This window comes from Symphodus melops (assembly GCF_947650265.1).
Source record: "Symphodus melops genome assembly, chromosome: 14".
NCBI lineage: Eukaryota > Metazoa > Chordata > Actinopteri > Labriformes > Labridae > Symphodus > Symphodus melops.
The window spans coordinates 2,235,124-2,249,700 of NC_136704.1; the positions used below are offsets into that span (position 1 = coordinate 2,235,124).

The 14,577-nt window shown below is 48.2% G+C and overlaps 1 protein-coding gene across 1 annotated transcript in view; it reads right to left on the reverse strand.

Moving 5' to 3' along the window:
• The window catches only part of adarb2 (adenosine deaminase RNA specific B2 (inactive)), a 140,310-nt gene that overhangs the window by 18,236 nt on the left and 107,497 nt on the right, over window positions 1-14,577 (reverse strand). The window lies entirely within an intron of this gene.

Below are 14,577 nucleotides of genomic sequence, written 5' to 3' on the forward strand. Positions count from 1 at the left end.
TGTACGCAGCCATGTGCAAACACGAGCTCACAAGATCACACGGGAACAACAAGATCACGCGGGAACAACAGCTTTGTCTCTCTGAAGAGGATTTGATGTTTACTCTGTGTCTGTTTTAACGTCATGCTGATAAAGTGATGAAGAATAGGAGTCTGTATGCTGTGTTTTATTTTGAAAATATCCAGATGCTCGGTGCCTTTCCTTATCTGACTTCCTGTCCGGTCGATCTACTCTGTGCAGCAAGCTATGTCGAAAAGGAGACGCTCGCTGTGGAGACACGATACTGAGTGGCAGCGAACTGTGAGGTCATGCGTGGTACAGACTGTGGTAAGCATGTAGGAGTTCATACATGAAGATTCTGTACATACATGTAAGTGATGACTCATCATGAATACATCTTATTGTTTATTTGACAGCAACATTTGTGTTCCACACGCTAAAGAATCCAAAACTCACAAACCTCCACTTCAAAACCACCAAACTATCCCGTTAATGTTTGTGTGTGATCATCATCATCATCATCATCATCATCATCATCATCATCATCATCATCGACCTTTATTTAAGCTTCAAATATCAGCGAGGCGTCGGTGCCATGGTGGACTCACAGTGTTCAACAGATGCAGCAGAAACATGTGCATCATATCAACCCTTAATGCTCTTTACTCTGCTGGTAATTAAGAGCTCAGACTCCCAGCGGCCTTCACGCCGACTCTACAGCATAAACGGATAAGTGTGGAGGCCACGGGGCCTTTTGGACACACTAAGCCCCCGGCAGCTCAAGGGACAGCAACAGATGCCTCCATGTCGGACGCACACAGAGAGAGAGAGGGAGGGAGAGGGAGAGGGAGAGGGAGGGAGGGAGGGAGAGGGGGAGAGAGGGGGAGAGAGGGAGGGAGAGGGGGAGAGAGAGAGAGATAGGGAGAGAGAGAGAGAGAGGGGGAGAAAGAGAGATGGAGAGAGAGAGAGAGAGGGAGAGAGGAGGGAGAGAGAGAGAGGGAGAGAGAGAAGAGAAAGAGAGAGGGAGAGAGAGGGGGAGGGAGAGAGAGAGGGAGGGAGAGAGGGAGGGAGGGAGAGGGAGGGAGAGGGGGAGGGAGAGGGGGAGAGAGAGAGATAGGGAGAGAGAGAGAGAGAGGGGGAGAGAGAGAGATGGAGAGAGAGGGGGAGGGGGAGAGAGAGAGGGAGAGAGAGGGGGAGAAAAAGAGGGGGAGAGAGAGAGGAGGGGAGAGAGAGAGGGAGAAAAAGAGGGGGGAGAGAGAGAGAGGGAGAGGGAGAGAGAGGGGGAGAAAAAGAGGGGGAGAGAGAGAGGAGGGGAGAGAGAGAGGGAGAGAGAGGGAGAAAAAGAGGGGGGAGAGAGAGAGGGAGAAAAAGAGGGGGAGAGAGGAGAGGGAGAAAAAGAGGGGGGAGAGAGAGAGAGAGAGGGGGAGAGAGAGAGAGAGAGAGAGAGAGAGAGAGAGATTAAGGGTGAAAGCAGACGGCGAGAAGCAGAGAGTGAGCGAGCGAGCATATTGCACATTACAGTCGTGGTCGGGCTGTGAAACACTCACAGTCGGAGCTGGCGGTGGGTGGAGGAGCTCACAGCGGGGGGGGGGTGGGGGGGGGGGGGGGGACACGTCGGACAGACTGTTGCTGTGAATCTGGAGTCAGTCTGAAGATGTTTGTTTTTATAGAGAAGAAGAGAACGAGCAGAAAGACGAGCGGTCAGCTGGGAGACAAAGACGACAGGAAACAGATCCCCTGAACTCATCGACTGATCCGTTTGTCCAGCTCTGACTCTGAGTGCACGAGGTGTAACAGCGACAGACACTAAACTCAGTTCATTCACCAACAACACCCAGCTTTTCCCAAAGTCACCAATCATTAAAAATATAAACTCCAGGTTCATTTCACGCCGTTGTCAGTCACAGGCGGACTTCCTGGTTTCCTGTCGACGATTGTGAACGCTCGGTCAAGATTCAGCTCGTACGGTGTGAGCTCTCAGCTCGTGCCCGACAATCAGTCGAGCACTGAGAGCACGTAAACTGAGTAATGTAACGAGTGGCTTCAGTGATCCCGTTCCAAAAACTTTTCATGGAAGAAAAAAAGAAACTGACAACATTTATTAAGAATCAGGATCAGCCAGTGTTCAGTGGAGCAGCAACAACAAAGAGATGTGAGAGATAAAGGACGGTTGTTGTTGCTGCTCCGCCTCGCTTCCAGCTTCTGCAGCAGCTTCTGATTCAGCTCGAGTTAAAGAAACACAGCAGCCTTGTTCCTCCTACCTGAAAGTGACATCCAATTAATGGGAGCTGAACCCTGCTTGGTTTGGCAGCGTCAGCTGGTGTCGGTCACAATCTGAACCCGGAGTCAAGTCCTCCATCCTCCGAAAGGCCTTTTCATTGATGACATTACAGAGGTGAGAGGAGGTGGCAGCTCCGAGACGACCGAGAGCAAAGGTGGAATAGACCCTGGCACACGGCCCGGCGTTTTGTCCCTCCTCCCCCTCCGTGCCTCCCCCTCACCTCTCTGACAATTCACATTTCCTCTTTTTCTCTTCTCTGCCTTTAAGGTCGAACTCTTTAGATTCTGGTCTTTTTATTCTTCCCCTCCTCCTCCTGTCTTATCAGATTCCTCTCTCGTGTCTTCGAGTGATAGAGGGCAGTGGTGTGCCAGGACTGAGGAGCCAGCAGTCAGTCAGAGTCTACAATTTCCTCATCGTGTGACGTGAAGTGATGGAAGCAACACGAGGAGAATATGCTGTGATCTGTTCTCTGTTTGTTTGAGCTCATATCTAAATATCTCTCTGCAGCTCTCTCTCTCTCTCTCTCTCGTCCCTCAGCATGGCGTTGAGGGCCACCTTCAGTGGGCCTAATGTGGCAGAAAAACGAGGCCAAGGATCTCCGTCAGACAGATCATCAGTGTGACCTGCTGCACAGCGAGAGGAGGGACGGCGTGCGGCAGGACAGCATGCTACGTCTCCGACGAGCATCGAGGTGATGCATGTGGGAAATCTCTTTTTTTTAAATTTCTATGTACAGTTGACGACGTCAGCTCCACTCTGAACTCGTCTCAGGTAGAGTCTGCAGAGCGTCTGTCCTGGGTCTCGTCCCGCCCGGCGACCAATCGGCTGAGCGCTCCTCTGAGCCTCCTCAAGCAGCGGGAGAGGACAACTGTTGCAGCCACTCTCCAATCAGCCTAATGAAGTGGAGGTTTCTGCACCCCATTAAGTGGGCGTGCACTCCCGGTGGCGCTGAGCAAAGGAGGAGGAATGTTGACGCCACCTTTACAACATATCAGCTGGAAGCTTCTGGCAGTAGAGAAATGTTTGAATATGACAGTAAAGATCTTTGCATGCCTTGCTGACCTATTTTTGCACATAATATTTCCCATCCGTCCGTCCCTCTTCCTCCCCCTCTTCCTCCCCCTCTTCCTCCCCCTCTTCCTCCCCCTCCCCGTATGTTTGTACACGTAAACAGTTCTGCGTCTCCCTCCGAGGTAATGTCACCAACAATCCTCCTGCTGCCTCCCTCTGAAGTCAATATTGTGCCAGAAACACAAAATGTCAACCTGGAAATTTTCTCTGCTGCAGCCTGACCTCGAAGCCTCTGTGTGTGTGTGTGTGTGTGTGTGTGTGTGTGTGTGTGAGGAAGAAATACTATAATGTATTGTTTAGCATGAAGCCCTCACGGTGACTGAAGTGTTTTTTTATTTCAGCGCTGTCCTTCCACATGCTGGGAGTAAAACGAAGGCAGCCATGTTGATTGTGTGTGTTCATGCGTGTCTTAAACGTCGCCGCTCATCGTCAGTGTAGCACAGGGTGTGTGTGGATGTGGGTTTGATTTTACCCACCCTCAGGAAGACACACACACACACACACACACACACAGTCCAGCACCTTATCACCGGCCTGCAGAGCGGCCCAGGCAGCATAAAAATGGGGCCATGTCTTATATTTCTTTATAGAGGTATTTAACAATTCATTCTCCCGAGTTTTAATAGTGTCTGCCCTCTGCCTGGATATCTCCCCCCCTTACACCCCCCCCCCTCCCCCGCTCTCCCCCCCCCCCCCCCCCCGTCTGAGCAGAGCAGAAGCCTTTTGAAAATGGATATCTATTCATTTGGTGGCGCCGTTTCCTCCGGGGGCTTTTCAGACTCTCAAAAAGCTCGACTCCTCGTGGCGAGGCAGATTTCCTTCTTGTTTGTTCTCGTGCAGAATCACTCCTGAACTCCTTCTCTCTGTCCTCCAGATCTCTATCAGGAGAGGAAAAAGAAAACACGTCAGGGCTGCTCCTTCTTCTGTTGTCTTTTGTTGACAGTAAAAAAAGAACGGTTGTGTCGTGCGATGACAAAGCAAGAGAGGTTGAAGTGAGTCCAAGTTTAGAGAGAGCTGTGAAACACTCCCGCACCACGTCCAACCTTTCCCTGCACCACGGCCAGATGGCCCTGCAGCCCGTGGACCAGATTTCTCTCTGCGTGCATGTTGGTGTGTCAGACTTTTAGCTTGAACAGCGGGCCGTCGTCATCATGTGAAGAGCGAGAACAAAGACGCATGAAGGAGGACACGAGATCCTCCACTGATCTGCTCCTGCTCAGCCCGCCTCCAGTTGTGGGTGAAGAAAAGAAGGGGAGACGGGACGCCTCACCACAGGTTCCCAACAGCAAAGCCGAGCTCACGCAGAGATTCCTCATTAGGAGCGAAAAGGTGGAGGCCTGGTGCATGTGGTAAGGATCAGAGTTTACCACAAGAAGGACGGCCTCATATCCAGAAACACCATCTTCCCGGCGACGACGCTAAACATAGAAGTGGATCATTATTTCTTTTCTGTTCTCCAATCGGGGCCACGATCAATCCCTGTGGCCCAGTTCCACTGTGCAGAAATATCTGAAGCGAGGAGGGAAGATTTTCACCAGGCTCAAAGGGAAGGTGACGACGAGGTCAAACAGAAGGTGACACTTTGTACAGGCGTACGTGATTCTTGACCTCTGTGATCCCAAACACGACCATCCGCCGTCTTCATGGAAGCAGATTCTGCAAACGTGCGGCGATGCGTTTGTTGCTGCTGCACGAATACAACGATGTGAAAAGATAAAGATCTGATCACGGTGAGCGGACGAGCATCCTGACTCAGGAGCTAGTCTTTGTTAAGGCTGCCTATGAAGCGGGGGTTAAAGGCTGTCGGGGGCCACATGGAGAGAGAGGTTAGCAAAGACAGAGTCCATTTTATTTGACACCTAAACATTCACCAACATAAACACACATTTTATATTTATTAATTATTTTATTAAATTCTGCCCGTTTTAAAATGTAAACCCCCGATTTGATCCTTTTTTTTTTTTTCAATGTTACCGACGTCAGCCGGCCAAAAGGGAGCTTAAGTTAGCCTGGAGGCTAGCGCTAACATTCCTGGTTGAATGTGCTCTAAAAACAGAAACTCTCCGGTCAGATCTGAGCGTCCAGCTTCACGTTTTACACTCTCGTCTGCAGGGAGGAAGTTCCTGCACTTTGTCAGGATGCTAGTCTGTATCTGCGCCGTAACCAAGGCAACAACATCACTGCCAGCACTGTGAGAATGATCAGGACATATGTTCACACCAGCATCCAGTAACTCATGGATGAAATAAACCACCAATCCAACAGTCTTTACCAAACTTTGGTCACAGATAACTTCACACGTCCTCTGATTGGTTACATCTGTTCCGGGCCTCTAATGCTCTTAAGCCTCAATCCAAACATTAATTTGGGAAATGAAACCAAACAGTGAAGCCAAAACGCGCTGAAGCCACTGAATCAGAACCACCAACCGCAGATGTTAAGCGCCGCTGACTCCGAAACTCATTATCAGTTTAAATTCTGTTCGTCTGATCAAACAAACACAGCCTGTAAGACAACACACACGCTATCAGGGCGGCGAAACATGTTTAGCATGTTTGTAACCTGGAAACAATGTGAACAATGTGTGCCAGCTTCACAAATCACCTCCAGCAGGCCTCCTTCAAATCTCCCACGGACTCTGATTTCAGGTTTAAAAAACAGACTTGGAAAGAGTTCCCGTGTGGCGTCACGGATGACACACATTCAGAGGAGAGCGCCGCTTAATCATCATGCTTACATCTTTTTCTGACATGAAGTCTGTCCCAACACCGTGTGCACATCACCGGGAAGAACCAGGAAGTGCATTTCAGAACATAATCCTGCGGAAGTTGTCACAAACTTTCACATCTTTCATGCTGAAGCGTTAAAGGCGGCATATTCTCTTTCCTCCTCTCCACCTTTTCAAACAGCGCCCCCTGGTGGTCTGAATGAAACATCTGTGTTTCTGAGCTTTGGTCCAAATATAACATGAATCAAGCAGCAGAGGAGGTTTGTGACCCTGTAGAAACCAGCTCTCTCTGAACGCTCCGTTTTGGTGTGTGTGTCTCTTTAAATGAAATAAGCCCCGCCCCCTGAGTTTACCCAGGAGACATCACTTCTTTACTAGAGAGAATAAAGATGGCCGACCTGCGTAAAAGTTTAGCTCTAGTCTGGAGGTGCAGTCTATGGAAGGAGATACCTGGGGAAGGGAGAGGATATTTTTCCCACTGTGACATCACAAGGGGAGCACATTAGAAACGGAGCATTTCTCACTGCGTTGTCGGACTTCTGCAGAACATAAACAAATGACTGGATGGATTTATTTCACATGTTGTGGGTCTGTAGACTCTCAGGTTACCAAAATAAAAGTTCAGAAATACTTCAAGCGGATTTTAATGCGTCTCCTTTAAGACGGGACAACCTTGATTATTAATAATTATTGAGAATAACTTTATTGAAAAGGCAGAAAAAAGGAAGCTGCACCTTCTCTGTTGAAAAATAACTACACAGCATCACTGAGCTGCTGCTAGATCCCTGAATGAAATCATTTTAGCTTCACGAGGGTTACCACAGAATAAAAAGAGGACTAAATATGTGTCAGGGCAAAAAATCAGAGGAGAGAGAGAAGAGGACAGAGAGCGAGCGGTTTGGTATGAATCCCCTCTGATTAACCTCCACGCTGCAGATAAAAGCAGCGATAAGCCTGAGACCACTTAATAATGTCAGGAGCGGTGTAAAACACACACAGCAGGCTTCATGCATTATGCACCAAAGGCCCCCCCCCCCCCAAGCCCCCCAAGAGGAGGAGAAGAGCACTCAGGATATGGAGACTGCGGAGGAAACGAGAGGGTCAGTAACATGAGTCTATCATCTACAGAAGTCAGAGAAACAGATGGAGGAGGAAGATGGAGATAAGGAAGAAGAGGAAGAAGAAGAAAGAGTAGAGGAGGAAGCAAAATAGGAGGAGGAGATGGGAATTTTTTCAAGGAGGAGGAAGAGGAGGATGTGGAGGAGACATAGGTAGAGGAAGAGGAGAAGGAGGAAGAAGAAGAAGAGAAGGAAAAAGAGGAGGCGGTGGAAGTTTCTGTTCTTCAGGAATAATTTAGAGACCGGTTGTTTAGAAAAGTTTCTTTTAGTGAGTTATTTCTCAACTGCAACTAATTATCACTGAAACATCAACAGGTACAACAACTGTCGAGTCGTGCTGTGTTTTACATGTGCTGGGACTCTCATACAGTATAATGCTACAACGCTGTATGTCCAAACTCAACATGTCGGAGTAATCCCAGGATGAGTCTGCAGAGGGCGCTAAACGGTTTGACCTGCAGATCCTCCGAGAGTTCAGACGACTTCAAGCCTCTACGTCAGATGTTTAAATCTCTTACATAGACTCTCTTCTCCCAGCAGGAGAGCAGCCGCCCCCTGGCAGCCCTGCAGCGTTCTGCCCCCCCTGAAAAGGCTTCCAGAGAGCTGGCCAATCAGAAGAGAGGGGAGTCATGAGGAGCGGGGCCTTAAAGAGACAGCAGCTAAGATTTTGCTGTCTGTCTCTTTAACTGCTCCGGTGAAGTCGTGCTGACGCAGGATGATTTCAGGTTCACATTTCAAGTCAAATATCTTCATCAAATAATCATCATCACTCCTCATCATTCAGCAGGAGTGGTCGGGATGGACTTTTATCATGGCTGAGGTTTTTTTTTAAATAACGGGCACATATTGGTTTGCTCAGTCGGACTCTTTTCCGTGCAGAGTTTCAGTCTGAGCCACAATAACAACAACAAACCAGAGTTGACCGAGTCCACATGTGCAGAGGCTGCAGCCACGCTTGAACACGTGTGGGACAGCGGAGGGAAAAGCTCTTTCATGCTCTCCATTCATTTCAGCCGCTCCTGTGAAGCGCTGCGATGGCTCCCTCCAAAGGCTGGATGATTGCGCCCAGACGAGGCGCCTGCACCTCCATCTCTGCTGCTCTTGAAGATACCGCTGTGGCTCCTTTGGCGGGCTTGACCCTGGAAATCAGCGAGACTTCAAAACCCCTGGAGCCCCCGTTTGAACGTCTGTTTCCAAGCGCCGCTTCTCTTTCTGCGTCGAGATTACAGACTCGACGCTGCGGCTACTTTCTGTCTCGCTGTCAGGAAACGTCTGTGACACGATGTGAGAGCAGGTTTCCTGGAAGGTTGATTCTGCCTTATTTTTTAGATATATTAACTTAAAGCTTCAGAAAGTTTCGACTGCTTCTTCCTGCAGCAGCGAGACAGACTGATTATTTGGTCCCTGACTCAGATTCACTGAAAGTAATAGATCTCATAATGGAGTAAAGAGTTGTGTGCAGTGAGAGTCTATTCCCCTCTCCAGGAGTCATTTATCCAGCGTCCGTCCCCCTGCTGGTGACTCGCTCCGACCGGCCTCGGTGTCAGCTCTGTGGGTGCCGCTGCGGCCAAAAGGCCCTACAGCCAGCCATACATCATCAGATATTGATACGGCTCCACTGCAGCTCCACGGCTGACATTTGATTCATGGCTCTGGGAGCTCTTTGAGAATTTCTAACAGTCAACAAGGGATCACGGGGAAATGTCAATGTTTGTTTGTTGGTTTGGGGCGACGACAGGATGGAGAGTAATGGAGGTGGTCAAACAGGTAGCCCAGTTCGTGTTGCCTTTAACTTTCAGTCCATCCGGCTTCAAACTTTTTGTAAAAGTTCAAAAAGCAACAAAGTTTATTAGATTAAAAAAAAATCCTGATCTTGTTTTCACATACAGCATGCACCTGTTTGTTCACAGACTGTCCCTGTCAGACAGGAGAGGGGGCGGGGCCTCCTCAGGTAAGACGTGAAGTATAAATTAAGACGCGGTCGGAGTGGACAAAGCAACAGATCCCTCTATGAGATGTATTCCTTCATTTTAATGCTACGTGTCTGTTTGCAGAATCACAATATTATATGAAGAACAGGAAACATAATGCAGCAGTCACAGTACATAAACACCACTCCCACCTTCTCAAGAGGAATTCTCCGGAGAGAGAGAGAGAGAGAGAGACACACACACACACACACACACACACACACACACACACACACACACACACACACACACACACACACACACACACACACACACACACACACACACACACACACACACACACACACACACACACACACACACACACACACACACACACACACACACACACACACACACACACACACACACACACACACACACACACACACACACACACACACACACACACACACACACACACACACACACACACACACACACACACACACACACACACACACACACACACACACACACACACACACACACACACACACAGCTCCTCCGGCACATATAAGGAGGTTTCTGCATGTGTGAAAAAAGTCAAATACATGTAAAGTCAATCATAAGTGAATAAAACCTGAGAATCATGTTCCCACAGTGGGGCTGTAATCACTCACTGGGTGATGCACGGTGCCGAACTTCAGCCTCCTGTTATGTTTAGTTGCTCAGGTTCTAACACTGATGAATGTTCGTGTTCATTCAGAGATCCTGCAGGCTGAGGAGTCAAAGTGGGACACATATCAAACCCCTCATTACTGATGCTCCTCTGTGTGGGGGGACGGAAAAGGTGTGCCGGCCCTTTAAGTCCTTCAGGACGACCTGATTATGATGATGATGGTGATGATGATGATGATGATGATGATGGTGATGATGGTGAGGAAGTGCGATCACTTTGTTTTGGACATGTGAGCTCCTCTCCTGTGAACAGCAGTGACGTGGAGCTGCCCTACTGCTCGCCTCTTTTCTCTGATGAATGTGGCGTCTAACACCTGACAGAGGAGGCTTAAACAGTGCATGATCCCTCTCTGCACACACACACACACACACACACACACACACACTTCACAGCCTGCAGGTTGAATGCAAATAATAGAGGGAGAAAGGCCTTTGAGCGTGCACAGAAATCAGAGTGTGGCCCCCGCTCCTTTAACATTTACCAAAAATCCATCAGCAGGCGTCTGCAGAGTAAGCAGATAGACTGTAACAAATGCTCCTCCATTCTCTGTGTCACCTTTTCTTTCCTTTCAGTTACACACACACACACACACACACACTTCATAACCTCCTGCAGCAGGCCGGCAGAGAGAGCAGAGAGGCGCGGCAACAGACTGAAGGAGAGTCAATATTAAAGAAATGTACACTGAAGGTCTGTTCCTGTGTGTGTCACATTTATTCCACTTTTAAATTCATGCCTGATTCAGTAAATTACACATCATGGCTGGCGGCTGTCTGAGGTGTCAGGCTGTTTTTCTAATGAATGCATGTCACGCCGAGCTACTTCCTCCCTCGCCTGCAGAGAGCACGGTGCAGCCGCTCTAAAGAGCGAGGTGATGACGGAGAAAACAAAAGTGTTTCACCTGCAGACGCGACGTGAATGAAAGGTGTCGGTCTCGTCTCCAGGAGCTGGAGCTGTGTTTGAGTCGAGGACTTGGACAAATGTGCAGCTACGCAGGTCTACCTGTAAAAAGTTACTAAATGTGACAAAGCTCAGAGCTGACATTTTCAAGCAGCATTTACAAAAAAAAAAAAAAACCAAAGAGTACTGCTGCAGGAAATAAAGCCTTTAAATGACTCTTTGTATTTCATTGTTTTTTAATTGTAAAGAAAAAGATAAAATGTGAAAACTTTTCTCAAATGTTCAGAAACAAACCCTTAAATCTCAGATGTGATCCGCGTTACACTGAAGGCTTTGATACAGTTTTATATGTTTACTTCTTGTTCTTCTCACATTGTTCATGTAGCTGCATTTCTGACTAGAAAATAAAACACATGACATCAGACCCGGAGAAGTTGGAGTATATTTTACAGTGAGCTGTACTTCCTGTACTTCTTCTCATCAGGAAACAAAGCACGTTTGAATCTGAGGTCACTTTGGGGCATCTTGTGTTTTCGATGGTCAACGCTTCTATTCTGTTCACCAAAGATGACCGGGCTCAGCGCTACCAGAAGCTCCGCCCCCTGCAGGACGTAGTTTGTACATTTACTGTTTGTAGCCACACTTCAAGCTAACGCACAAGCTAACTGCCGGTGTTTCTCAGCTTCCTGTCCAACAGGAAGTAGAGCAGCTCCACGTCCACGGGTTAAAGACAACACAAGGTTCAGCCTGGTTTTAGAAGCAGCTTTCTCCTCACTCTTTTCTACGGCCACGTCCGACATACTCCTAAACACACCTGCTGCGCTGTCATTGGCTGAAACACACCAGCACGTGTACGGAGGCTCAGAAGGGACAAATGGAGCAGCTTCACTTTAGAAGAAGACAGTTTTATTTTGAAGGAGACAGGATGCAGACTCCATCTTTGTTTTATTCGTTTTTATTGACACTTTTCTCTGCTGCAGTGAGTAAAGGATGTGACATCGTACATCAGTCGTATTTATTTAAGCTCCACCCACTTTTGTTTTGGACTGGAGTGCATTAAGCTGTCGTCGTCCCTCACAGTGACAGTGTCTGTGTGAGACCGTGGCGTTTCATCATCCTGCAGCCGCGACGCCGAGGCAGGAAGCAGCAGCTGAAATGGACTTGTTGTGTACCTGCGGGCGAACAAGGTGCTAAAGCTACATCAGCAGTGAATAAAGAGTCAGAGTGGTGAAAGTAAAACGTGGCTGTGAGGGCGACTGTGCCGGCTCGATTAGTCATTCATCATCCTGTTAGCGGAAAGTGACAGTAAGTGCAGAGAGACGGGTCAAACTTTTCTTCTTCAAAAAGCTTAAAAGTCAGCGTGACTAAAAACTTCTCCTTTCAGATTAAATCACACGATAACTATCCAAACTGTGAGCGTCTAACACCATCTTTAAAAGCTTCATCACCTTTCTGTGAAGCCAATCGAACAATAATCAGCCCGTCTCCGCCGACGACTTTCTTCTAAAGTTCAGATATCTTAACGCCACACGCAGCAGCCGTCTCGGAGGAACGTCAGTGATTGGTACAAATGTGCGGAGGGCACGAGTCGTCCCAGCCTGCGGGACGCTTGATCTGCTACACGAGGAGAGAAGGAGGGAACCGCGTCAGCCGAGTCATCTGTATGCAGAGTTCAGCACTTCCTGTATCGCAGGCGGAGAAGGTGCCGGCGAAGGTCGAGCCGGAAACTTCCCTCTGTGACAATGACAACAGAGACGCTATTAACGGGAAGCTTCAGGACCGCCTCTTCAATTTAGAGGTGAAGTTTGTGACCTGAATCAGCAAATCTGGGAACACAAGGTCAGCGGATCGGAGCAGAAGTTCAGCCGCGTTCAGACTCGGAGAACTCGCTGCGACACGGACAGAACGTGACCAGATACGTCTCCCACTTACAAAACACATTTATGTGCAATCTGTGCCTGAGAGGCCTTTAAAGGAGCCGCTCATGCTCAACCAACATGGTCCCTTTGGACAGTGCTAGGATCAGACTCTTTGCTGCATGTTTTTAGTGGTTTCAAAATATTAAAACTAAAATAATCCACGTTTGGTGACAGCTCCATAAAACACCTTCAGTCTGTGAAAGATAAAAAAGGAAACTCGTTTAAAGTGAGTTTTGGTGTCTTCAGTGCAGTCACAGTTACCACGGTAACGGGGGTCTTCATCGGGCCTGAGTCCTGCTGGCGAGTACAGACCACATCACCTAAACATTTTCTATCTGCGTCAGATAAAGTAGCGTTTGTACGGCATGATGAACTGTATTAAAACTTTCTAAATACTCTGGGTTACTTTAACACCGTGATACCGCGCGAGCCGAGTAGCTAGCATGCTAAAGAAGTTCTTGGATCTATTGTTTAATGAAAACAATCCGACATACAGACACCTGCTCCGTGAAACAGTCGGTTAAATGTGCTCTGTGGACGCTGCGTGTAAATTAATCCACCAGACGCTTCAGGAGCGATTAGCAAAGTTTACGCTAACTTTTCTAAACACGCTGTTTTTTTATTAGCAGCTAAGTCGCAGGTACAACATGAAGCTAATCAAACATGTGATTCACTTTTAAAGCCACAGATGTTTTGTTTCTCCTGCATCAGGTCATCATTAAGAAAGCAGGGATATGCTGTTTAGGAGAGTTAACTTAATGGAGTAAAGTCAATGAGGACCTGCCCTGCCTTCACGATGAATTGTTCCCCTCAGGACAGAAGCATGACTGCAGGATTCTCTGCAGGTTTTAAGAAGCAGAAAAGGTGAAACTTATTTCACCGAGGAGGAAAAATCCACCAGTTGCTGTGGAAGCGTAAATCAGACGACGAGCTTCACGTCCACGATGATGTGAGAACAATCAGCTGATCAGAACAGCAGGTTAGCACGAGTTCAGCCGTGTTTATCGTCTTCTCGTTTGGCAGAGCGAAGGCGAACGCGAGCGCGCCGCTGCACCGACACAACACCATGAATTATGTCTCGTCGGTCCCGGAGCTGTTATTCTGATCACATCTACAGAATATGTGCCTAACACTGGGTGAAAAAGCCATCTTGTAAACATTATGCGTTACACACATGACCTCAGTGTTTCCTCTCTCGGCCCGCTGGGAGAACATAAAAATACAGAAAGACGAGGAGGCTGCTCCATCCATAACGTGCGGACGGAGGTTTCCTTAACTAGCTGCCTGCTGTATACTCACGGCCAGGAGGCTGAAATATGAGCTGAGGACACGAGGTCTTCCCAGCATGCTAAACTCCCTCCCTCCCTCCCTCTCTTCCCCCTCTCGATGTCTCTCGCCCGCTCGCTCTCTCTCTCTCTCCCCCGATGCCCTGAAACCAATCTGACGCCTAATTAATCCTGAAGGTCTTTTGTTCCGCTGAGGTTTTCTCTCTCTCTCTCTCTCTTTCCCCCCCGCTGCACTCCATCCATCCATCCTCACCTTCCTCCCCCTTCCTCCACACACCTCTCTCTCCCCCCCCCGGGACTGACTCGGTGTACAGTCCCAGAGAGCGACAGAGGGAACAGATGTTTTGTTTTTTTTTCATCTTAGGGGTAATTTAGGTAGACTGTGTTTCCACACGGTGTGATGCAGGATGCAGGAATGTGAGTTTAAAGAAAGGTGCAGCCCTGCAGGCTTCAGCATCTAGAGGACTAGTTCTACATTTTGGGAATTACTCATTACTTCATGACGAGATGTCAGTCACCATGACGAAAACTTTCCTGCACAACGACAGGATAAGTCTGGAGGGTAAGAACACGTGAGGGACAAAACTGGAACAAAAGATTTATAGATTTATTATTATTTATT